Here is a 25,348-nt window from a genome sequence, read left to right as displayed (position 1 = left end):
GCTTTTGATTTTCCTGCCTCCGATTCCCCCGATTTTTTCCCACCACATGACGAAATTTCTAAATCTACCCATCCACTATAATTATTATAATAGTATCAATGGTGTTTTTTAAATTACGTAATTCATGAGCTTATTACTTAACCATGATGAAGATCAGCTCTGCATGTGATTAGAAAAGAGCAGAGGAGCAGACTTGCGTGTTGAACGGCGCAGAGAAACGCGAGAATTGACGTATCGCGATGCAAAATTCCACCGAAATGCATTCCACATTTATGGCAAAATGATGCAATATTTGTCACATAAGAGGACAACAACTCAGTGACTCTAGATCTGCTGCTAGAGCTGAATTAGACATGCATTATGTATTAAGATGTGTTTGTCAAGAACGCAGAGTAATAGAGGATGAACTAAAGCTTCAGATGCAACAGGGGTTCATTGTGCCTTTCACTAAAACGGCTCCTTCCATGGTGCTCCAAAACCTCTCCATACTTCTGCAACAACAAACCTATCAAACCACCTAAAATTGTGGTTAGTTACAGTTATTTCCTCTTCAAATATTCACCTTGTTGTCCTGACCAACCTTAAGCTACTGTAACTTTACTATAACTTGATACACAAGGTGATCTCAGCAACTAGAGAAATTTAGGTTTTTAGTTTTTTCAGTACTGATTCTTCCTGTAACAAATTTAAAGTTAAAGGATGAGGATGAACATCTGTTCATTTGATTTTCCTGAACTGTTTCTCAATGTGATATTTTACTTTGAAGGTTTTAGTATACGCAAAAAGCATGTAATAAGATTACCGCATTAATTACTTTCAAAGCCTCTTCCTGGCTTGTGAGTCATTTAATTCGTTCAACTGTTACTTTAAATGAATAACTGACCTGAGTCAGTGGATCTTAAGCTGTTAAGATTTGAATGGCTCAGTGGCCATGTGTGTCACGTACAAGATCATTTTACCTGTCAACCACCTGTTTTCAGTTATTTCCCTCATGCATCTAAGTGGCACAAAGTGGAATAAACTGATATCAAACTTAACACTGTATCACGTTGGGGGATCATTCTCAAACACAGTTTAAAACTGTTCTATAATTGTAAAATGAAGCTGTTATGAATTTTGATTGCTTATTCATGAGTGTTCCTTCCTTTTTCCACAAGAAAAAATATGTAGGACACACAAGTTACGGCTGAGAATCACAAACCTCCTTATGTGCCGTTTGATATGGACCTTTTCCATGTAAAAAATGAATTGTTATGGCAAAAATCCTTGTGCATCACATACTGAATATATTTAGCTGTGAGCAACTAATGAGATTTCACTGGAACCTCTCATGTCCTGCCCTGAGACAAGGGACATCAGCACTGGTAAACATTGCAATGGAGACATAATACTGTAAATAAAAAGGCGAGAGGTGTTATTTACAAACATTTCTTAAATTCTATGCCGCACATAATCAGGCAAGTTTTGATCTCCACAATAAGGCGTTAATTATTGTCTGATTCTGGCTGAGGAGGCCCCTGCAATCATCAGTGCTGAGCTGAGACTGAGACTGACTTGGCCTATATAACAGATAAGCCTCATTAGCCACAGCCTCAAACCTGCAAGTGACTGGGGAGGCAGAGAAACACAGATTTTTCCCGGTGACAACGAGACAACAGATTCCCACCAGTGCCACAGTGGGTATGGCATATAATTGGACATATCCCAATTCCCCAATAGAATTTTCCTGCTGGCCTTCTAGAACACTTGGAGAAGCAGTCTCCTTTTTTCAAAGAAAACCTGTGTGATTCTTGACCTCCACGCTCCCCAGAAGCAGCTGAAACTGCTGCCCGCAGGCTACACCATCTCTGGGTGACTGAAAGAAACATGTGAGCTACTTTAAAAATAATGTGATGTTTATGGCTTAACATCTGGGATCTTGTACAGTCTTGCACAAATGATGTATGTTTACACTTAACTGCCTTGCTTTGTGCACTGGAAAGAATTGTACATAACTGACAGTGAGAAATGATGTGACGCAACGTGTTCATAGAAAAATGACTATTTTGCTGCTGCTCTATCACTAACATATGTACATAACATATATGTTATTATACTAAGTATGTGGACACCTGAACGTTACACCTATATGTGATTGTCGAACATATCATCCCAAAACCATGGCTATTAATGTACTGCTATGAAAAGCCTCCAATCTTCTGGAAAAACTTTCCATAAGATGTTCTCCACTCCATAATGCCCTTTTGTTCCAATGCACCATTTGTACGTTATACAAGGCATATTAGCTATTTCATAAGATAATAAATTTACTTATTTCACTTTTCTTGCATTGAGCTCTCTACATTTCCATTTTAGGATATGCTTATTGCACAAAATTTCAAATCCGGCTGTTTAAAAGAAGGTTTTAGTCCAACATTTACAGTACGACATTTGCATATAAACCAACTAACAATTAGATTATGACTTACAATATTTCATCCTATAAGCAAAAATCCAGCTTAACTGTCCCTAACTGTTCATCAGTATGTTAATCAATTTAAGAGTGAAAAACGTCTCCACTGTGTCTCCATCTTGTTTATATTACATTCCTCTTTTTGAATGTCCCAAAACTGTTTAATAACCCAGCAATTATGCAACCTCATGAATCTTAAACTGTCAGTCTCCCAGTGCACTGGGAGAAAATTATTACTGCGCACTTTCTAAGATTAGCAGTTAATGAGCTTGACAATTTCTAAAGTTCGGAGTGTCGCAAAAATATGACCCAAATTTCATCCTGGACCATGAATAGTAAAACTGTATCTACTGTAACTGTATGCATATCAACTTTTTAATATACTATAAATATTCATTAGAATTTCCTTATGCTGCACCAGCCAGTTCAGGGTAGCGATTCTGTTCCTGAGCAATAGAGAGCATCTTGCAAAGTGGGGAAATGGATTTAAAACAAGGGACACGCCTGCCACTGAACTTTGATGAAACTTCTCGGCTGAGGAGGATGATTTTATTTTTCCTAAGGGGCCATACTCTAAGTGGATACTGAAAAACTGTTCAGTCAGCAGTTAAGTGAGGACCCATGTGACCATTCAGCTGCAAAGTGCAAATTACTTAAAAGCCCAGTCTTTAATTGCATTAATCTGCACCTGCTGGAACACTGTCACTCCTCTTTTGGCTACTTTATCATAGTATTAAATTATAGTGAAGAATATGTTAAGGCTAAAATATACCACATGCTGTATATCAGGGGATTTAACCACAACATTTCCCTGATCTTAACCAAGTGGTTATCAGCACTAAGTTGCCACAAGCAGTTATTTTATGCATAGAATATTGCTAAAAGTTGGCAGTGGAAATGTTGTGCTTAACAGGTATGTTTATCTGGCAGGTCAGTATGAACACAGCTGCAAATTATTACAGCCTTGATCATTTCGGAAATATGTTCAACATAAAACAATTTGTTTGGCATGTTGAGTAAAATTGAAGTCCAATGAAAGAATTAAATACTTTGTGAGCTTGACTTTATGAAATGACCAGGAAGTAGTCCTGGATAGTCATCCTTTACAATTATTTTTTCCCCATTTTTTCAATTAATTCTTCCATGACCTTGGTTTCACATCACAGGAAGGCGAAAACACCTGTTCTATTTGTCCTGTGTGCTCATTTTTACCATTAGAAAGTGACAGCACAGAAATTCCAAAATACTAGATCAATAAAAAAAACAAGTTAAAATAAAATATGTTTTAAATAATTAAAAGGTACATGTCAAACTTCAGGTTTCTAGCAACAGGGGGACCCAAATGCAGAGGTTTAGCTGGCAGGGTAGAAGGCAGGTTACAAAGTTCAAGAGGTCACATTAACAGACTTATAATTGGCAACAGTCACGCAGTCAGAGTAGGTAGACAAATTCAAAAAACAGCAAGCAGTCAAAATGAGTAACAGGGTGCAGGTAGGCAACTGGCAGGAGTGGCTCAAACATTACAACAGTAATCCAACATAGATGATCTTACAAAAAGCTGACTGAAAACTGGCCTCTATAAACACTTGGTCTGATTGTGAGTGAGGAGCCACTGTCACCAACATGTCAGTCAAATCATTGAAAAAAAAAAAGCCTAAAACTAATTCACTGCAAGATCACAGCTTCAGTCAGATCTGCTGTATGATCAGTAAAGGCTCAGTGAAATATCACATGCTATTAGTTGTGCCTTGTTGAACTTGTATTCATGATATATTGATGAATTTGATGCATCTGTTTTATTTTTTTCAGATAATGCCACAGAATAGAATGAGAAAAACACCTCATTACTGTCCTTAAGGACCATCTTCCTCCTGATAATAATCTTTGTACTGCATATTTAACCCAGTATATTACATCTGCATCACAGCCCACCCAGTATTCCTAGGAATTACAGCTATATTGGACAAATGTACAACTTGTAATTTGTGTCCAATGCCACTGTTTAGTGCCAATGCAGAAGCGGTATGCCCTTTATGTTGCAAGGTAGAAAGTAAGGGTGTGGAGGTCTGGGTGATGGATGGACCTTGGCTCAATCCCAATCTCCACACTCATGGACTTTGAAGCGCGTTCCCCATAAATCCGCAAGGGTTTAGGGCTGCCTCACTGTCAAATCATCATGAGGGCTCTCTCACAGATTTTTTGAGCCCTTGCACACTTACCGTAAATCCGCATCTCTGCAGACTTTGCCTGAGGGAATAACCCACAGTTCATAGCATTGTGACGTTAAACACGGGGGGTTACCAGAGAAAGCCCAAAGGTGATTTAAAAAAAAAAAAAAAGGTAAACAAACATGGAAGGAGCAACTACAAGAGAAAAGAAGTTTACTTGTAAGTGTATGATGCTGTTTTGATAAAAATGAGCAAACTGATTATTTGAAAATTACATTAAATCTCATCAACTCTGTAAGTCAAGAGCCTGGAACACGTTCAGATCAGCCAGTCGCTCCCTTACGTGCCTTGGCCGTGAAGAAAGTAAAAAACGTAAAACGTGTTTTGGCATCGTCAAGGTAACGTGATATGTCGTAAAGTGCTGTCCCATTATATCATTTCAGGCCCTTGCAGCCTGTCGCCCTCAAGCACTTACCAGTTGACGTCAACTACGTCTGTGAGGGTTCAGGGTTTAGGCTTTAGGGTGGAGTTTGTGATTGGGCCCTTGAGTAGCATGCCAGATTTAAATGCAGGAGACCAGAGTTTACATCCCATCACAGACCTGCAATTGATGTCCACCTTTTCATTAAATGTAACCACGATCATTCCCTAACTTTACTCAGTTTAACTTGCCTAACTCGAACCATACCCTAACTTAACATAATATGTGTGTATATATATATACCATAATATTTCTCTTACCTTAACCATACTGTAGATGCCATTCTCAGATATTGTGCAAAGCAAGAATTTTAAAAACAGTGGCACTGAATGTAATCCAGAGTTTCGCAGAATCATTCAATATCAACATTCTTGTATGGTAATAGGGATGTGAATGACCCTGGACTCATGATTTTCCAATTTTAAAAGCCCGATTACTGCTAGCTCTGTACTGTCTAGAGGTTCCCTGTGAGTTTGCTTTGGACGGCATCCCATGCGTTACATTTTGACTTGAATCAGTAAGGAAACAAGAAATTACATTTTGACTGTAATAATAGCAGAGTGAATCACACTTTATGGATTTCAACATAAAGTTGCACAAAACATAAAGAGAACTCATATCACCATCATAATGTGCAAATTGAATAATACAATACTGTTCGTCTTTTTAAGCAACACATTCATGATTCTACATAAAATCTTGATCTTGAGGGATCAGGCCTGGTGACATGCATATGATTCCTTTTAATATGAATGAGCATAAACAAACATTGTTGATGGAAAACATGTAGACAGTTAGCAGTCAATAAGGCCCCTTAATTAGACACAAACAGCCCAAACATAACTAGATTACCATCTAATTATTGAGCTGAAAGTAAGACATCAATGCACATGATCATTTCTGATGCTACAATGTTTTTACTAAGACATTATGCAAGACAAGGGAATGTTTATTTAGTTTGGAAGTAATGTTAATTTCCAACAAATGTAGGGCTTTTTACAGTTTGATATGCATATGAAAATTGATGCAACTCCATAAAAGGAGGCAACATCCAATATCAATCCTAAATAAGTTGTGCAGTTTTCATCTGTTTTGGTGGTTCTGACATTCATGCCAAGTACTGTTTATCCAAAATTAAAATATCTTGATGCTATGATACATTTCTTTCTCAATGGAAGGAGTATCTTTCAGAAAGAATGTGATGATACTGGATGATGGTGAGCTGTCTCAGATGTCAGATACTAAAAGTTCTGATGCAAATACTCAATTGATCTGATCATAGCTACTATAATTTATCTGCATTTCAAGCCACAGGGCAATCATCTCCGTCATAGTTATGGCAGCATTATTCTGAGTACCATCAGGAACCAGATGCATCAGTGAATAACAACGATCACATACAGAAATCATGAGAGCCATCAAAATTTTTCCATCTTTTTCTGACTCCACTTAAAGAATAATACTGATGTTTTTGCCCTCAGAAAAGCCATTTCTTGCCATTCATTTTGTACAGTATGAAATCAACTTCCAGTGACTTGAAAATGGACCAAATCGACAGTCTATCAAAGTAAACACGAAGCCTTTAGTTGCTTTTGGTTGAAGTTTCCGTGATTATTTAATTGTGCCTTGGTTGAGTGTTTTAGTGTAAGTGCCATATTACTGCATGCGCTGCTTGCTGTCAATCACCCGGTGCAGAGAAAACATAAATATAAGCCAAGAAATAATCCTTAAAATACATGTTGCCTTACAAAGCCATGCTTTCTTATTAAGGCAATTTCTGTCGACCAGGACAGCAGTCATGCAGTTTGACAACATGAAAGTGGTATCAAAAATAGTTTTAAAGATGTGTTATTATTGTTATAATATATCAAATAATATGTGTCATGCCAGTATCTGGATCAAATATAAACTAGATGAGAATAATTCTTGAACACATTAGTGTCCTAGTAAACTGTTGTTTAACCTGCCTTTGTCCTTTGATCAGATGTATTTTTGCAGAAACACAGGAGTGAATAATGAAACATGTTAGCTGTTAAGTGTTGATTGAATACTTTGAAAAATGAAAATTGGTACTGTAAGTGCACTTTGAGTTAAACATTTTTAAATTATATTTATATATTTTCTAAATGCTAGCTGTGAAATCACAATCACAAGTTATGAAAATACAAGCAAAAGCCACAGCAGGTTAATTGTGGTTTGTACATTACAAGTAAAGGAACAAAATTGTATTCATTATACACTGACTGCCATTGGTTTCAAATCAAGTCCTCAGATGGGTCCCACAAGGATCAATATTAGGCCTTGCTATTTACTCCATACATGTGAAGTCAATTTTATTTATATAGCCCAAAATCACAATCACACATTTACCTCAAAGGGGTTTACAATCTGTACAGCATACCACACCCCCTATCCTTAGACCCTATAAAAATAATATCTATTTTCCAACTGAACATTGCAATGTCCATTTTTATGCTGATGATACACATCTTATACACCACTGGCTCTACTGCAAACCAGGCCTTCTCCAGGTTATAGTCTACTTTTGATGACATCCAGACCAATTAAATTAACTTGAAGCTCGTTCTAAACTGCAAAGAGACTAAATGTATGCATTTCACAATAGCATGGAGCTTTGATGTCCCTAATCTGATCATACTCATAATGGAAATCTAAAAGATACAGTACAGCATTATAAGTACTTAAGAATTTGGTTAGATATGAGACTGTCCTACAAAACTCATGTTGAACACCTTGCTCAGGAACTAAAAATAGCTTGTTTCTTCCTTCCAAACCATTGGTATAGTTTATAAACTATACCTTCTACACTGGATTATGGATATAATGTATAATCTGCTGCTGCCCCTACCCTTAAAACACTGGATGCCATTTATCACAGTGTCATTCAATTCATCACTCAAGACAGTTTAAGACAGAGTTTAACTGGGTAAGCCTAGTTTCCAGTTCACTGGACCTACTAGAATGCACTGCAAAACAAACTGAAGTTAGAGACACTCTTGTGTCATACTTGCTGATATTTTTTAACAACATTTCTGACTGTTTTTAATTAGTGTGTGTGTCTGTGTGTGATGACTGAATTGTGTGACTGAATTGCATTATGATGTAATTTGTTTTCAGGTCTCTCGTGTAAAAGAGATCTTGATCTCAATGAGACTTGAATAAATGAATAAATAAAAGCTTAAGTAACTAGCTTGGTAATTTATAAAATATAAAAAAGACAGAAATAACACTTGTGTAGCAAAAGAGTGGGGGTAATCAAACAATAGCTCATTTGTTTACTGGGCTTTGCTTTGCTATTGTCACAAAAGTACAAGAAATTACTAGTCAGGCATCATCATTTTCCCAGTGATAATAGCCAGTTTGACCTACTTCAAAGAGCATTGGGGCGTTTACTCTAGGACTCCACATTTGATTAATGGTGACATGATATGAGAAAGATGAGACCTTTTCATATCTCTTTATAACCCTTCAGGGAGACATTTTTAGGTTTAATAAAATGTCTTTAATGTATTTCACAAACTATCGAAGAAGTCAGTGAAAGCTAGTTTTCTAATTTTTGGGAAATATCAGGGAATGCTTGAAACAAGAAGGAAGAAGAAATATCCAGGACCACAGACTGTAGAGTGCAGAGTAAGAGTGTGTAAACACACCTTCTTATTCAACATTCTAGAACCAGGGACTTGGCCTGAGTTTGTTTTCATCTTTCTGTATTCAAAACAGGCGTCGTGCCTTGAGGCGTGCCAACTGCCTGTCAGTTACACATAAGCAACTCAGTCAAATCTGTTACTCACTACCTGCAAACTGTAGAGACAAAACAAATACTGTGTTTAATGGTTTCATTTGACTGTCTTGGCCTCACAGATAGCTTTGTCTCATGGGATTAATACTCTATATCCAGCATAGTGTGCAAGAATGGTAAACACTAGGGGGCAGTAGAGCTTGCACAAAGCCTAAAATCATTAAGAGGATGTAGATGGATGTGTGCCGAAAGTCATGTCGAGATTGAAAGTAGAGCCAATTTCAGAGGCAATGCAACTGAATACAAAGAAAGATAGCATTGATGAAACATGCAGATTCACACTAGGCAGTGCATATTAAGTCGACACTACATCTGCATGAGCTAAGAATGTTGACTAAGAAATCCTGCACTTATCCTTAAGTTGTATGACTCCACTTTATGAACATACTGAGACAAGAGAATAGATAGTGTCTGGAGGAAAATAAAGAATTAAATAAGAAAGAACAGGAGTTTCTTAGTAAATCTGAGATCAGTCTGAAGCTAAAAAACTTCTGCAAATAGACACGTAAATGTCTCTGCCAGCCTGAGAAGGGTGTTATGGATAACTTTAGGTAGAATTCTGCAAACACGCAGTTACTTATGTCATTATTGACTTTGGTGATCCCCTGACTTTTCCTCTAGCATCACTATGAGGTTGACATTTGTGTTTTTTAGTAAAATATCTCAACAATGTTTAGAAAGATTGCCATGACATTTGGAATAGACATTCATGTTCCCCTCAGGATGAATTTTAATAACTTTGGCAATCCCCTGACTTTTCATCTAGCACAACATCTGGTCAATCATCCAATTTTGCAAAACTAATGATATTCCCATCACCCTGAGCTGTACTTTGTGTTTAGTGCTAATAGCAAGTGTTAGATAACATGCTTAACTAAGATGGTTAACATGGTAAACATTACACCTGCTTAAAATCAGCTAGCATCGCTGTAGACTCTTAAGTCTTCTTCATTATTTAGCGAGAGAGACAGGATCTATCAATATGTTATCTTGATGTTGCGTTGCTGGAGCAAATGGGCCAAATGACACCAGCTACCTCCGTATGCAGTAGGCGATTTGTACAGGAGGAGGGAGGGATGGTCCAATGGGAGCGTTGTCAGGCTGCTGCCGCATTTTCTCTTTCCCCCGTCTGCTGTAGAGAATATCGCTAAATTGTTGAGAATTATTACATTTTGACAGAGCGTTTCTATTTTTACCGGTGCAGCTTTTTACGACACTGGTTTAGCGGACTGCGAGTCGAGTCAGTGAGTGAGGTAGGCTACACACACAGGGAGAGTAGAGACGAGTCGGAGAAATAATTTCACGTGGCATGCTCTAGAAAGAGTAGTAGAAAAAAGTAGACAGCGTAAACAGAGCTTTTAATCAAGAATGGACGGACTCTTACATGTTCAATCTTCCCACAGGCAGTTCAAAACCAGTATGTCTCATATGTTCCGAGACCTTGCCGATCATTAAAATATATGTGAAGCTCCACTACCAGACAAAGCAGAGCATCTTTTGAGCAGGTTAACAAGGGGGACAGATTTTGGTCATTTTACTAACAAGGAAGATGGCATCTACCCCCCCATCCCCACCTCAAATCACCTACTGTCTGTATGTCCAGCGAGGAAGTAACATAACTACAATAAATGTTAATAAATGCTGTGTATTAACAACCAAATAATATGCTTATTACTGTTTAACTGAAGACAAAGTCAAGTCAATAAGTCAACAGATAATAAAGCTTGAGATAAAGTTTTAATAAAGGTGTGATTAACAAAAATATAACAAAGTTGTTTTTTTTCTGGTGAATATTTCAGTAACAAATAAAATGAAGTGGCAGATTTTTTGCATATAAGATTTTTTTAGAAAAGTTTTCTAAAAAGTTTGCCTAATGCTAATGGAGACACACTGACTCAATAGTGAAGCTTGATTGCCCACTGTACATATCACAATGTGTTTGTTGCTGCGTTGGGTAATTTGTGCTGAAAAACAAAGCAAAATTAATTTTGCTGATGAATGTTTTAGTTACAGTTAGATTGAGTGAGCAGAGCTGCATTGTGCATAAAAGATTCAGAATTAATTACATTTATATAGTTTACCCCATGCACACACTTGAACCTGGTATGGAGACAGAGTTTATGAAGCAGACAGAGAGAGAGGTAGTTGGATTTTTCTTTTCTTTTTTTTTACTTTCGAATTCTTGCTCCAAAGTTATCTTGTGCAGCTTTAGGGGAGCAGAGGGAAACAATGCGGTAAGGTCTGTTGTCTTATACCACTTTGTACACCAGAAAGCAAACAGTCAAGTAATTGGTTCCATTTGAAGTTGAACACGGGGGAATGTGGGTAGCAAGTCTCTCTCTGGCTGTTAGCACAACAGATGTCAGGTTGCATGTGGCTAAATATACTCTTTGGGGGTTTGTTATTTCCTCAGATATTGATTCTTCCCCATGCGTCCTGTGACTGAAAAGCTTCTTTTTATTTTCACTTTGAGGGCCCCATTACAAGTCTTGTATCTTTGGGTGCAATATTAACATGGGAATTGATTTAATTTGTTTTTCAATCACCAGTAATCACTTAAGATGTTCTAAAGGTCAGTCAAAAAACTGTTTTTCTTGAATCTCAGACTTCAAAAGCTCATGTAATACTCACAAATTTCAACAATTTGAGTCATCCTAATCCCACAGTAATCACTGTTTATGGATGTACAGACTGCAACAGGCAAATGCTGGCACCAGCTGCTTCTTAGACACCTGTCAGATCTGTTTGAACCTCTGATCTGTATTCATTTGAAGACCTTAATACCAGCTGAGACAGATCTCAACAAGCTTGTTTGTGCCGCCCCCACCGCATCTCATTGCAAGTGAGAATGCACATTTATCATTGTTATAAAATCATCTTCTCCTCAGTTTTAAACATTTTTACAAGTCTGGAAACAAGGCTGCAGGGATAGTTTTGTTTATGCCATGCTAATAAGAGAAAACAAGTGGTTTCCCTCTGAAAACTGTGGGAAATTAATTTGAGAACAGTATTTCATGTTTTTTCTTTAACTTTTACTTTTAACTTGAGCTTATGGCCATTTTGAGGTGCCTGCATTCAGATCAATTTATGATACCTGTTTTCCACTCCTTGTGTGGCAGAGGACAACACTCTCTGAGTTGTCTACATGACACAGAGGCACTGGAGGGAGTTCTTTGTCTCCAAGGAAAGCATAATTTATTTGACAACAGAAGACCACAGAGGTTATTACCTTGTTTATACCACAGCCACTTACCAGACATAAAAAAATAAATAAATAAATAATCACCCATCTATCCACAGAAATGTATTATTTGCACATTGTTCTGCAACAATTGTGTCATTATTCTTGATAAATTATTTTGCTGCTACATCCAACAAATTGACTCTCTCTGAAGGATGATAAGCTGACAAATACCTCATGGGGTTTTGCAAAAAAAATAAATGCGCCACTCCAAAACCTGTTGTTTGGTCCGATGTACCAAGCTGCAATTAATTCATTTGCTCATATTTAATTTAATGGGTAACAATAATTAGAAACAAACATGAAAAAATATAAAGAATAAAACTGGAAAATAAGAACAACAAGGAACAGATAGTTTTAAGAGTTATGATTCTGTGCACCCGAATCTGCACAGAATCATAATCTGAGACTTTAATACAGTGTTTTGCTAAATATTAACAATAATGCAAACAAACATGAAACCCGTTAGCAAACTAGATCATTTTGTGGTTGCCACAGGTCATGCCAAAGCCTATCCCATTTGTAATGATGATTAGGGGGTTGACACTCACCTCAGACTCTTGCTTCTCATTCCTTACAATATCTGTTTATACATTATGTGGACAGTGACATTTGATCACAGGGCCTTTGCTTTTACACCTGGTATTAAACACTCTGGTGTCATGTTTTCTTGATTCTGCCTGCGCTGTGATCATATTTGGTATATAAATGTATGAGCTCTTATTTTTCCTTTGCTGGGGAAGGATAATCTATGCTTTTTGATAGGCAGCTTGAGATAGCAGGAATAGGCGTTATGTCAACTTTAGCTTTTTGTCTGTCTGCCTTTACACCTGCCTGAAATCTGATCACAACGCCAGGTTATCTGGTTGATTTGATCGCATTCTGATTCTGAATGTGTTCTGTGTGCATTTACTCCTTGTATTAGTTTTCCTTATCTAAATAAGATGTGCAAATTGATAAAATACCACGTGTAAATAATGGTCTGAAATGCCAATCAAATCAGCGTCTCTCCTGCTTAGGTGAAGCCATTTCAGTACAGCTACAGAATGGCAGGGTGGGATTGTCCGTACGTATTTTCAGAAAAAGACATCTTCTACAGGTTTGGGTTTCTGCTCACTTTTGAGGCAACTCTCCTTGAAGTGGCCGTAGTCAGATAAGCACCTTATTGAAATAGCACTCTTCAAAACAGAAGTTACAAAGAGCTTTATGGGAGAAAGAAAAGGAGGAAGAGAAAATAAAGGAAACAATGTATAAAAGAAAGATTTGTGGACAAAGTTAGTGTTAAGGTGCTTTTTAAAAAAAGTTCGCTCATTAGACTTGTGAGACGTTGTGGGATGCTGCTCTAGAGTCGAGGAGCAACAGCAGCAACTGTCTTTCCAACCATATTTTTAAAACTGAAATTGAACTAAAATTAGATACATAGTGGAAATGTATTTAAGAACCATCCAATGCAGTAAAGTTTGGCTTTGGATATATCACAGAAACGTTATGTGTTTCCCTGGAGACTCTCAGCTCATTGCCACACATTTCACAGAACTGTACTCTGACCCGCACGGAAGTCACCTGCCATGGCGACAAAAGGCTGTGAGGACAAAGACAGAGGGGAAAAAATCAGACCTCTTCACATAATTGTGCTACCTTCACCAGTGCCTGCTCATATTGGGTTCCCTCCTGTTCCCCTCTTGACTGATGTGCTGAGAATTAGATTCTGTCACTTAAAGACTCACTAGAGCAACCCCCTGCAGACTTTTTTTACCGGGCCAGGACAGGGGCCGCCCCGGTGGTATTTGGAGAATGAGAATGAGGTCACTTTCAGTTTCTGCCCGCTATGCGTGACTGTGGCTTTAGTGGACACTGACAAATGCTGAGGACTGTGGAGTACAGAAATAGTCTATTTTACTACAGAATAGAAGATAGCACAATACTGTAATGTCATTCATAACAAAACTGTAGCAACATAACTAGTTACTGGTCAAAACTAAGAAAAAAAAATCCATTTCACTTGGAATACTTAATATAAATGATTGGCAGAAGCCAATGCTTAATTTACAAACAAAGGTTGGGAAAATTAGAAGGTTTTCTCACATTGGAAAGCCAGTGCGCCTTTAAGCCACATTTAACTAAAGTAAGAGGCGGGAGAACATATTGGACAATGGAAGAAACAGTTAAGGAAAACAACGCTTTGCTGCCTTTTTAATTTTTTTTTTTTTTTTTGGTCATGCAAGAAATAACTGATGAGAAGCGAAGGTGGAATGCTGTTATGGCATCACAAAATGTCTTAGTGAAGACGCTGGGTCAACAAAGTGTGTGAGACTGAATGTTCATATCCTGGCTCCTACCAACTGTCAACCTTTTTTTTTTTTTAGACCAAGATCTTTTCCCCAACCTTACATCTAGTTGCTTAATCCAACTCAAACCTTAACAATAGAGGTGTCAGATAAGAAAATGGTAACATCAGTTGTTTAAGAAGGCAATGACAAATTACTTATTTTCTTATTGAGTTTGAAGCACTTTTGCTTACAGCAACTTTCAGTCTCAGTACAGAATGTCCTCCTGCTCGGATCCTCTCTCACAGAGTGTCACGGCCAGTGAATACAGGAGACAGGGATAGGACCCAAATGCAGACAGAAGCAGGCACACAGGATCAGTTCAGTGATTTAATGGAAAAACAGCGTACATGTGCTTACAGAATAATGAGGCAGGCGAGGGTCAAAACCGGGAAGGTAGTCCAACAGGCAAACAAATCCAAAGGGGCAGGCAGGAAATCGAGAGTCAAATCATCAGCCAAGGTTAAAAAAAAAAAAAAAAAAAAGGCAGGTAATGAAGCACATGGTAACTTTAACAGACTGGCAGAGGAACAATGGATCTGGGCCTGTATGGGGAGATGGGAGTGGCAGGAACTGGAAAGAAGGATGAAAAGTCTGAGGGCATCTGGTGGATGGAAGGAGAATGGCAATGAAATGCATCGGCATGGGGAAAGAGAGAGGTGACTGAAAGGAGGGACAGAAAGGAAGAAAGAGCAAAACCGGGACTGAGGCAGCCGTTGTTACACAAAGTATTTTCGGATAGAGATAGAGGGATATTCAAGGACTTTCTTTCAGTGACATTCTAATATTGTAATTTTTATATTGTATATTTTTTCAAATATAGTTAAAATTTAAAAAAAGGACGCCAAGCAGTCAATTTACTGTAGCACCAGTTGGTCAGAGCATTGTGCAAAATACATCCTTGTTAAAACTTTATGTATATTCTATTAGATTGCTTAACATGATCTATACAATGAAATCATACATTCAGGCATACATTCCTGTTAGTAAAATACAAAACATATTTCAACCATTGCAGTAAAAGTAATTAAGTAATAGGAAAACAGTGCATGCATATGACCTACTTTTTCATTGGCAAAATAACTACTGCAGGCACAAAGCCTGGTCAATATCAGCTGGGCTGTGAGAGTTTTGACAAATTTAATTATAAGCATTTCTTGTTTTGTCTTGTCTCGTGTTTAACAGCCACATTCAACATCATCAGAAAGAATAAGTTAAATTTAACACATAACTAAAAGTATTGGCAGAAGTACATACCAAACATAAAACTGCATGGAACTATGGGATGTACACAGCACTTTTGAATGTCACTTAAAAGGCAACATACCAATATTCTTATTTTAAACAAGATGTGTTGCAAATTAAAGGGTATTTTTAATGCTTTGTTGAAACTGACTCGTCTGTATTGGCTGTACAAAATACTTAGCGCACAAATGTTAGAGTTTTTAATCTGATTCTAAATTAAACACTCAATGCTATTAATTTTTAATCAGTTGCAGTATTTTTTGACTTCTACCCCACTGAATCTATCACCGGTGTGACTGTGCTGGATAATTTATATTCAGCATGAAATTTCTTCCAACATGACAAGGCAATGACAACATGCAAGATTGTATATCATCAAAGTTCACGTCGAAAACGGAGCTTAGATGGATTTGTGAATGGATGTTATCTACATGTTTTCACTGCAAATCAGTATGAGTTTATGGAAATGCTAATACAGGCATTAACATGCATTAACATGTCAGTATTTCCAACAACTGAGGACAAGACAGGGATGCTTGATGTAGAATTACACAATAAGATCCTCTTGTGCGCAGAGGAATAGAACAGAGGTATATCTGCTCTATATGCTGCACAGGCCTTAGGAGATCACAGTGCTTGGTGAGCATTAATATTCCTATTTCTGCAACAGTGCAGCTCACCGCTATAATGTCATCAAAGTGGTGTATGATAAGAAATCTAACCCTTAAAACAGATAATGGTGCACCAACAAGTATTTTATCTTGTACCATTGCCAATTAGCATAATTTTGTGATCATGTCTTTCTTTTTACTGAAAAACTGAATTATATATGACCAGAATCTGGTAACTGAGTATACAGGGCCCTCGTGGATGTGGGGAGGGGCCCATAGAGAATGCCTATGTACAGGGTCCAGTTTGTATACAACGCAGAAGGGCGTGACAAAATGTCAGTATTTGACGACCCTGGACCCTGAAAGCACAGGTGTTACTAATAACATGAATGACTGCTCTGTTCTATTCAAGTGTCCCAGGAAGCCATGGCAGCCCCAATCAATGATTTAGACCAACAAAGGTCATTTTGCAGATATATAGGCTACTGTATATTACTACATTTTACAACAATCATTTTTATTGTATGCTGCTAGGGATGGTTAAATACTAATAAGTAACATATTTGTACTGACTACAGGGAGAGAGTAGGAATTTAAACAAGTTTAAACAAGGACAGGTTCTGGGGTAGAGAAGTTAGATCTTGCAGTGGTGGTGGAGCAGGGAGGGACAGTGATGGGATGGGATAGGAGTCCTGTATCAGAAGACAGGGATGAATAGCTATTGTGACCTTCCCTCCCAAAGGGTCAGAGAGCTTAGAGAAGGCAGAAATGAGGTTGGTGCCCCTGTGTCTTTCCGGCTGAAATGGAGATTGTACTGCCTTTAAGTCCTTTCTTGCTCAAAGTAATAAAACTGTGGCCAGTAGCAATTGAGATGTTAAAAATCTAAAAGCTAACATTTTCACCACAGCTTCCCTTGCCTGAAATAAAATATTTTTTTTCGCTTCCACCAGAACTTACTGAATGTGTACGACAGCAAATGTTTGCAGACACAATTAAGTCTTTCTGAACCCACGGTGACAAAAATAGCTAAATGCAGCTTTAAAGAAAAGAAGTATAATATTAAAGTTCTTGCATATACAGCATAGTGAATTGTTTAAATGTTTTTTTAATTACTGGAGAAATTGTACAAACCGGTCATCTACCTACACGTTTTATGATTCATGGACTATAAAAGTACTGATTCATTTGACAACAATAAAATCTTTTCACCATTAAAAACATGAAAGGTGAAGTAAATACAGGGCTAAAGGTGGCCTAATTAATACTGTACTGCTATCAAGAAGCAGTGACAGCTCTCTAAACACAAAATGGGCTTTGGGAATTTTTGTCTTACACATTTATAATCTCCATGGCACAGTTTAAGATATTGCAGGTCTCCAATATAAACTTTTATAGACTTCATTGTTTGTAAAAAAAAAAATAAATATCTGGTTTAATCTAAATAAAATAATGCCAGTAGTCAGGGCAGTGTGTCCATGTTGCAATAATGTATTGGCCCTTTAACAAAAATACAAGACAGACTGGTTCAACTAATTTCTTCATAATATATGTTAAAGGCTGATCCCACCAGAAAGCAAAATGAATCCATGAGTCCTCATGTAATATTTGGTTCTAGAAGCTTGGTGACGTGGCGACTAGTCACAGAGCCAGTTAGTTAACTACTTGACTACTTTAGCTGGCAAGCTAACCGCTAACATGCTAGCCAGCCAGGATCATGCTCGCACATCAGTCACTGTAGTTTCCCATTTTGCATTTTCTGTTCACATACTTCATTTAAGAAACATATATGTACTGTCGACTCTTGTCTCATAGATGTCTGCAAACCATGCCTCAATTGTAGAACAGTTTCAACCTCGACAGAGGAGGTTAAATAAAAGTGAGTGGTGCAACACAGCTAATGAGCTATGATAGCTTTTTTCTGTCTTGGACTCTCTGGCTCTTCATTCCCACAAGATTAACATTGTCAAGACTGTTATTGCTATTGTTCGACAGTATAAAAGTGTGTGTCGAAGTTCACCTAATTTGAACTCAGACCAACAGATTTACACAGATTTACTTACTTCACGTATTGCGGCTATTCAATTGAAATATGTGGATTTCACCACAAAATTTCACAATTTTAAATGCTGTTGAGCCTTAAAGTTGTGTCCCAATTACATAATAATTCTTGCAGGTTTTGCATTTGTAATATGAAAAGTGATTAAATTAAGTATACTAAAAAAGGTCAGAATTCATACAAAAACAGGAAACAGAGGAGCTGCTGACAGCTGGATAAACTATGTATAGGCAAACAAAAAAATAAGTATTAAATCTTTGGAAAAATAGTTTGCTTTCTCTTTGGGATATATTGTGTTTACACTGGAAAATAGTATATAGTATACGCACTATTGTCCCACTCCCACTAACTAAAAAGTGAGAAGTTACTCACAACTGGATACGATTAAAATAAATAGGTGGTGAGATTGAAATTGAATATAAGTATTAAATCTCTGGGAAAATGTTTTGCTTTCTCCAAGTTTAATTGGAAATGGTATCCCAAAGTCTGTCTGCAAACATATTGCATCTATTCCTCCTAGTACAAAACAGTAAAGAACAATGATTTCTTGTATACTAACCTGCAAAACTGTTTACTAAATGACAAAATACTATAAAGGACATACTGAATACAGATACTATGTGAACTGGATTAGAGCATAAAATCCAGCGTTATTTAACTGAGAATGCCCGTTTGCATGGCTAAATGGCTGAAAAACACATTCAAATCTTGAGGGACCCTGCAGTACAACTTCAGAAACTTTGACGAGTCTTTCTTCCACTGAATAAACACCACATGTATCATCTACTGAATTCTTTAGGGAGTAAATACAACTGAGGATGTTTGTGATAAACAAATATTTATTAATAAAATTTAATTAAGCCGGTGACAAGATCAAGATTAGTTTTGGGCCTCTGATTCTAAACCGTTTCCAACCTGGTGGCTTGTTTTCTCCACAGTGCACCGACCATAAATCTGAAACAAAATGGAAATATCAGCTCGGCTTCTCGAGGAAAGTATAAGCTCCTGGCCATCGAGGAGCCACAAAGCTCAGTGAGAAGTATTCACTGTTCAGACCATTCTCATATTCTTCTGGCTGCCTCCAAGCTAATGAAAACTCAGAGGATACGGGGAGAAGCCCCCCTGAGCGTAAACACATTGCATAATAGGCACTTTCTTCAAAATGCTAACAGCCCCAGAAAAGGTCTTACCATTTCAGAGATTTGATGCATATAAGCAGGGCTGAAATTCTGAAAAAGGAAAACAACATTTAATCAACATATTGACAGAGCAGACATAGCTGACAAGACATATATGGTTATATTTCTATTCTTTTTGGACTCTGAGGGTTTTTTTGTGGAAGCATGCTGTTCTTTAAAGTGGCTCTGCAGGTAGGGTGTACCGGCTTGTATTCTCAAAAACTATATGGTATGCAAATGATTTTTTCCTAAGACAGATGGGAAACAAGGTAAAAACATTGACTGCTTGTAAGAGTCAGCTTTCACTTCAGCCATATTTTTTTAAAAACTAGGCCTCAGAGTCTCAACTTTCAGAATGTTGATCATGATACACATTGTGTTGAACTGTTAATTCCTTGCACCTAATTAAACGTAATTAAAGAAACAGCCATGCGCTCCAGTTTCCTACCCGGCTAATCTTCCCATGGACTGACAATAGACGATCCACATCTCAGCAAAATAAAGACTTGCGATGCTCATGCAGTGCCGAGGTGGGAGATACTCACTTATTTAATCTATTATAGATGGAGGTCAGTGGTCAGCAGTCCCTTCAGCAGTCTGCTCTGTATGTGTTCTTGTTTGGTGCCTTATATTCCTCACAGTGCCAGGTATTTAGTATGTGGTGGGACAGGTCATTCTGTTTTAGCCGGCACTGAAAATTGAAAATAATACAGAACGCTAGCTTAATGTAAAGAGAGCACTGAAACAACATTTTGTACCTTCTGTATCACATCATGTCTGAACTCCCCAGAACAAGTTTAAATGTCCTGAATCAGATTAGACATGTGAATCTGATTAGTGAGAGAAGCGAGAGAAAGTGAGAAGAAAAACACACATTTGAATCATACATCAGACTTTGTCAAACATGTTCCCCTTCATACTGTACTCTATATATCTTGCATTTACCCTGTAGACTAGAGTTTTCTTCTAAACTACACATTTATTTTTCAAGTCGATATTTCTCACCAAAATACATTGTATGTATCCTTGAGGCCTAACAAACATGTTTAATGCATTTCCTTTCTCATTTAGCATTTACAAACTCATATTTTGACTATTTTTGAAATCTGCATTATTTACATCCATGTTCACTTTGGCTAGCAGTCTTCTTCTTCTCTTTTTTTGCTGCCAGACTGCTACATTTCTTGGCATATTACTGCCACCAACTGTTGATCAGTGGAATAGCTCTCAAGCACTTGTTTGTCTATTTTTTTTTTCTTAATTTTAAATGGCTTGCAAGGGCTACACATTTGAAGTACTGCCCTCTGCAGGCGACGGAAATGTGGATCTCTTTACCAGCGTGATTGTACCTGTACATGTGCATTCTTGTACACAGCGCGAGATGCAAACAAACCAATGGCCCATTCAAATTGCTCCATAGGGCCACTAGTGGTCAAAAGATTTATTCTTCCTTTAGCACATAATGTAAATTCTCCACACAAGTGGGTGAAAGAACTCAAGATTTGTGAATAAATTATGACACTTTCTTCAACTTTGATGGTCGTCACTATCAGAAATTCAGATATTTGACGAAACTGCTTTTTGAAGGACCAAAAATAATAATTAATGATGGACTAAAATGCATCAATGCACTTAAATTGTCCCACTTAAATTGACGGGAAGGGTGATGAAACAACTTCAGAATGTAGGTGCAACATTTTTGACATCACTTTATGTAACATTAACAAGGAGGGCCGTGTTTAATACTAAATTCATGGTTCATTAGCAAGAACTGCCTGTCCCTCTGGTGTATGCCTCCTGTCCTCCGGAAACCCAGTGTGTCTTGGTTGAACGTTAGAGACTCACTACTATCTTCAACTACCAGGCATGCACTGTGTGCCCTAGCTCTTTGTCAAATCCATACAGAGAACCTCTTGGTTTAGGTAATAAGAGTGGTGATTGAATATTTAAGCACCTAATTAAATTCTCTTTTTACTTTGGGGGGTACGCAGCAACTTGGTGCCACTTGTGCTTGAGTAGTGCTATGTATTTGAGTGCTTGTAGTTGGGAAAATGGATGATTCTACTTCTCCGCAACGAACATGACATTCTACAAAGAAAGGAATTGGGAGGATTTAGAGTGATTGTTTCAAAACATTCATTCATTTGATCATTAAAAACAACAGCCTACATTCAGAGTATCAAGGTATATATTAAGGGGCACTATCAATGTTGCTATAGTTCCTATAAGTATAGTAGAAATAACAAAACATTGCAGCTAATAAAGCTCTGGTTAAATCACAGCTAAGACAACTGACAGTAGTAGTTTATTAAATATATCAATGCATTGCTCAAAAGACATGAAAACATCTGTACAGACACTTAGGAAGCAGAGCAATGTCTCTAAACTTAATGATCAGAGTAAATAACCTATAAAACACTCAATTTAATGCCTAACTAAGTGCATGAACCATTCTCTAGAGTGTTCCAAAAGGAAAGCTATGGTTTAACTGTTTTATTTAAAGATTAATTCCCATGCTGTCCAAAGGCAATCTACGAATATTAGAGACCACAATCCACAAGTTTGGGGGAAAAAAAGTTAACTCTGTTAAAATATAAACACTCCATGTTTCACCAACCCAGCGCCCATGTGGCTACAGCACAGACCCAAAGCACTTTCCTGTAAACAACCATGTCGATTGAAAGGTTAGGAGCAGCTGCTGGATACACTCGGAGACAGAGCGGTCTAAGAAGCACTCAGGTTCTACAAGGAATTTGCTGTACGTACATGAACATAGTGGACTAAAAATGGCTGCAATTTGACTGATCCATCAGAGATGTACCAGTAAGATCCCCGGCCGCTGTACTCATATGCTGTATTCTCACGGTGAAGTCTTGAGGAGAACATTAGCAGCACAGTGTTTTTTTTTCTGTGATAAAAGCTATGCAATGTTTACATATCTGCCTAAAGTATGACCCTAACCTTCATTTAAACTTCATGTTAACTCTTCTCCTATGCATATTTTTCTCTCCTTGCACACTAATCTGAGTGCTGGTGTAAGCATCTCTCTGCTGGATGTGCTCCTGGGATGGCAATTTCTGCTTATTAAGACATGTCCAACAAAATACAGAGAGAGGCAAATTCTAACCTTGACTTTGGGGGAATACCACTAAATTTTCTGGCATTACAGATATTTTCTAATGCCCAAGGTGCACTGCATCTGTAATATTTCACAATCCCTGCTGAGTACTACTGTCAGAAAAGGAAGGGGAAACTGTCTGAATCTGTGAGGTCACAACACTGCATTGAGAGTGAGCTATTCTATTCAATATTAAGTGAGAGCTGAATATATCCACTGAAATACAGAAGATGGTATCATACTCTGTTGCTAAATTCAAGTATGTTGCCTTTGGACACGCTTCTCTTTGCAAGATCGTTACACCATATGTGTTGCTATACATTAAGTGGAAGTTATACAGCACGTGAGGAGTGGTATAATGCCATCCAGCACAATAATTGTGATATAGTTTGGAGTGCACGGCTATCAAAGTTATTATATTTGATATATACATTTATATTATATTTGATTCAAGAGCAGCAAGAAATGTGGGCTGACTTGATAATCATGCAAGATCCTTAATGTATTCATGTTAGTATATGTTTATTGTCCACAGAACGTTGCAGTTAAATGAAAAATACATCATAGATCTGTATAGGTCTTCCTTTGAAAGGCATCCCATTCTTAAATGTATTGTTAGATCTCTGCTCAGCGGCCATTTTCCACAAAGCATTTCTTTTATTTTCGTAGGTCTTAAATTTGCTGCACAATGACTCATTGTGTTCCTTGTGTCTTGAAGTGTTGAAGTGTTACTCTTATGGTACACAAATACAAACACATTACAACCTACAGTATGTCTCTCAACCAGCGTATGGCTTATGAAGCCTTGAGATATTTCTTTTAAACATAAAGAAAATCACTGTTAAAAATAGTACATGAAAGTACATGAAAATTTGATTTTCTCCATTTTTCCTCAAGGTATAGTTCCCTTTTAACTGTGCCCTGCATCTCATTCATCTTGAATGATTATTCATCTGAGATTTTCAACAGCGTGGGCTCCAACCTTCCAAAAAAAAAAGGTAAAAGGTGTATTCCCCAAATGCTCATCAGAGAAAATCAAACAGCGTATGACTTTCAATCCTCGAGGGCAGATTATAATGAGGGGAACACTGAAAAAAGGAGTCTTCGTTATTTTCTCCTCAGATCCCAGTAGGTTCTCTCTCTTCAAAATAATAAAACATACCTCTCATGTTTAATAGAGCAGTCTTGTACACGGTCCAAAGAGCAGGGACAGGAGGGTTGAACTGTGTATAAAAATGGTCCCAGTGTGCACTAACCTGAAACCTGCTACAGTACACTTACCTATAAAAGAACCAAGCAGCATCAAAAATCGTTTGTGAATGAACGTTTGTGAAATCACAAACCTAAAATGCGGAATATGTAAGCATGACCATGTCAGGTGTACTTTTTAATGTAGTTTCTTTTTTGTTATTTTTACCTCTGGACTATAAAAGACCTATTTTGGCCACCTCAAATCAAGACATACTACAGGAGAGGCAGCGCACGCTTAATTATAGCCTACATTTGTCATATTAGAATATGAAGTGGCAAGTAAATGTGAATTTAATTTGAATAAGCCTACATAATGTCGACTGTTATTCACTTGCCATTAGTAATAACTAACTAGCTACATAATGTATCATGGTAGTAGAATGTCAATAAATGTATGTTTTTGCACTATATTTTCAAACAATGTATTAGAGATGAGGCAAACCGTACCAGGTCTTAAGGAAATGGCAATACAGTGTTTTTCAGAATCAGAATCAGAAATACTTTATTGATCCCCGAGGGGAAACTCTTTCACTCTTTTGCAATCCATGCTTGCTGTTGACCAGCAACAGCAGCCTGTGGGTGAAAGCTGAATTCTGTGCCAAGAGAAAACGAGTTGAAAGATTAACGCCAAACTGAAAAATGTTGTTTCACTAATGTCTTCAGATTTTTTTTCAAATCTATTTGACTTCTGACCATACCCAGCGTCACTGTTAGGTGCTGTGGCACCTGTAAAAATGCATTCAGAACACAAAGCAATTGCATACAAAGTCAATGGAAAGACATGAGCGGGTGTAAATCGTGGCAAATGATTGTTTTAATTTGAAAGAAAAACTTGTGCTCATCCCAAGGCTTTATGACTACACTTGTGTGTGTGTCTCTGTTGTTCAGAGACTAGAGGAAAAGAACAGAAAGAACTGGAGTTCCTGGTGAGTTCTTAGAACAGTCACAGTCTGAGCTGACGGAGAAACACACACAGGCACAAACACACACACACACACTCACAGTGCAGATGTAGCTAGCTGCTAACGCCTGTACAGACAGGCAGACAGTGCATTGGCTGTTTGGGGCAAATAAACTGAAATAATGCAAGGTGAAAATTTGCTTCTGGTTCTCTCCAAACACCTTAACAGTCACACTCAACATTGATGTCAGTGTGTTCTGAACACACGTCTATGTTTTTACAGGTTCCTTTAAGTCCAACTTTGTCTGGACCAAGCACTGCTGTTAAGGAGACATTTACAGTTTTTTTTCCAGTTGCTAACAAGCATTGTTCAATACTGAAACCACATTTTCAAAACTCTTCACACTTCAGTCTGCATTAGCAGCATGAATGTTGGCCAAACGGCTAATCTCACCTACAAAACTCACTCAGACCAACAAAACACTGGCAACACTTCTCA

Source organism: Siniperca chuatsi, linkage group LG4 (assembly GCF_020085105.1).
Source record: "Siniperca chuatsi isolate FFG_IHB_CAS linkage group LG4, ASM2008510v1, whole genome shotgun sequence".
Classification (NCBI taxonomy): domain Eukaryota; kingdom Metazoa; phylum Chordata; class Actinopteri; order Centrarchiformes; family Sinipercidae; genus Siniperca; species Siniperca chuatsi.
The sequence above is the reverse complement of the archived record's forward strand: the minus strand, read 5'-3'. Positions refer to the sequence as shown.